This window comes from Chinchilla lanigera, unplaced genomic scaffold, assembly GCF_000276665.1.
Source record: "Chinchilla lanigera isolate Chin_1 unplaced genomic scaffold, ChiLan1.0 scaffold01554, whole genome shotgun sequence".
NCBI classification, from domain to species: domain Eukaryota; kingdom Metazoa; phylum Chordata; class Mammalia; order Rodentia; family Chinchillidae; genus Chinchilla; species Chinchilla lanigera.
Genome location: NW_004956955.1, coordinates 1 through 2226, shown reverse-complemented (window position 1 = coordinate 2226; position 2226 = coordinate 1). Strand labels below are relative to the sequence as shown.

The 2226-nt window shown below is 63.0% G+C and overlaps 1 long non-coding RNA gene across 1 annotated transcript; it reads right to left on the bottom strand.

Annotated features, from left to right (window-relative positions):
* Positions 1–6: 6 nt before the first annotated feature.
* LOC106147693 lies at positions 7–2207 on the bottom strand. The gene is made up of 3 exons (XR_001232608.1): positions 2032–2207; positions 974–1123; positions 7–163 (listed from the first exon to the last, which is right to left on the bottom strand). It is a non-coding gene; the product is annotated as an uncharacterized LOC106147693 (long non-coding RNA).
* Positions 2208–2226: the final 19 nt, after the last annotated feature.

Below are 2226 nucleotides of genomic sequence, written 5' to 3'. Positions count from 1 at the left end.
AGACGCACAGGTCCTGGCGCTTGGGGAGGTTTCGCCCAAGGAAGAGTCAGCAGGCCCAGGCTGTGGGAAACCTCAGGGAGCGAATGACAGCAGCCTTCTCGCCTTTGATTTTAGGGCTGGGCTGGCCAAGATCTTCATCCAGGACCTGGGTTCCAATGGGCAGCTGAGAAGGGGAGATGGTAGGAGGCTGAGCCACTGTCCCTGTGCAGCCAGACTGCTGCCGCTTTCAGTCCCAGGACCTGAGCAGTGCATGAGCCTCCAGCTACTGCTGCCAAGGGAGCCCAGGGAACGGGAACAGGGCAAGGGTGCTCCTTGGGCAGCACCTGGCTGCTCTGGGACCCCAGGTACCCTCCAGGCTCAATCCCACCAATCTGGATGAGCTATCCCATGTGACCCTGCCATGGGGCTCTGTGTCTGAGGACAGAGATGGAGTCAAGCCATGGGTCTCAGCCCTATGCCAGCCCGGGTTTCTCTCTTCACCCTCCTGGTCACCGCCTGTCCCCAGAGCCACATGGCCACCATCATTCACATTCCACCAGCAAACTGGGAGGCTTGTGTCACACAACTGCAGAGGGGCCTTCGGACAAGCTCTGGTAGGGTGGGGAGGACTTTGCTCCCCAGCAAATCCTGGGTCCCACGTCTTGTCCCCCACTTCAGCTGGCTGTTGTTTCCTGTGACCCTTGGTCTCTCTTCAAGGAAAGCCAGATCTCCAGATTCCCTACCCCTGTGCCCCTCTGTCCTTAGGTGCCCTGGGAGCGCTGTGCTCCCGCCCGCCCCTGCCAGGTGTGAGAGAAGCCTGCAGAGGGTAGAAGCGAGTTCCCACGCAGAGCCCGGCTCAGCTCCATCCCCTCCTGCCTGTGTGACAAGCTCCAACCCTGGCCCCTGCCTGGGAGCCCCTTCAGGCGCATTAAGTGGGAGAACACAGCCCCCCTCACAGTGTTTCTAGACGATCTCCAGGCCCAGTGCACCCTACCCCTCTGTGCCTGGCCCATGTGGGGCCTCTGTCAGGAAGCGTTCTCCTGGGCAGGCCCTTCACTTTGCTGCTCTGCAGGCAGCCGCTGGACCAGGAACCTGACTCTTGATAAAGCCAAAGAAGCAGGAAACCATGCACAAAGACCAAGGCCTGAAAAGGAAAGAAAGAGACTTTAGAGCTGCCCAGCCTCCCAGAAGGGTCTTGCTCTCCTTGCGGCCTCCTCTGCAGCTGCCCTCCCCACCTCTCTGGGCCCTGGGGCCAGCTCAGAGCCTCCTCCCACTGGCTCCAATCCCTTGGGCACACAGTGGGCTCCCCAGCTGTCCGAGGCTAGAGGATGAACTTCTGTGTGCCTGGGAGGGCAGAAGTAGCCCCTGAAGGGACCCTGGGGGGACAGGGCCAAGGAGCAGGACCGGGGGCAGGGGAGAGGCAGGAACATCTTCCCCACTCTTTCCTGGCTGCAAGCTTTCCAAGATGTCCTCAGTGGGGCTGGGGGTGCAAGAGCTACAACAGGAGCAGGCAGAGGCCAGTCCCCTGTCCCCAAATGCAAGGCAGGAGACAGTCTGGGGAAGGGCGGTGGAGGGCTGCAGCTAGCTCCAGGGACCTGAGGACGAGCAGCAGTCGCGGGGTTTGGATGGAACAGAAGCAGTACTCTCTATCCGCGGGCCTGAGACTGGAGCAGAAGGGTGGGCGAATGGACTCTCGCCAAGCCTTCCCTGGACTTCTCTGGCCCATTCTGGCTTATTTCCCAGGGTTCAGGTGACATCACCCAGACCTCTGGGTGAGGGGGGGCGGGGCCGGGAGCACGGCTGGAGGGGGCTCTTGTCCGTGTGCTGGCGATGGCCCGCCCCTCTGAGACGCCCATCGCGGCATCGGGACAGGCGGGCAGAGGGGCGCCCACCTGTGCCTGCCTTCCGTTTTCCCAGCTCAGCTGCGTAGCTTTTCGGGCTGCTTTGCCTGGCTGTCCTCCCTGCTCCTCCCAAATCATCAGGGAGCCTCAACACCTAGAGGCCAGGGCAAGGGACATCGCCCAGCTCTCCCTCTAAGCTGTGGCCTCCTACCTTTCCGTGCAGGGCCCGGGAAATGCAGCCGCTGCGGCAGAAGTCCTCCTTCCCGGCTACCGCCTTTGGCCACCGTGAGGCAACAGGTCGGCTGGGCCCGAACAATTTTCGCGAGCCCACTGGCCAGGAGCCGGTGCGCGGGTCCCCGCGGGCCGCGCGGGCGGAGTCCGGGGTCGGGCGCTGAGGCCGCGCGGC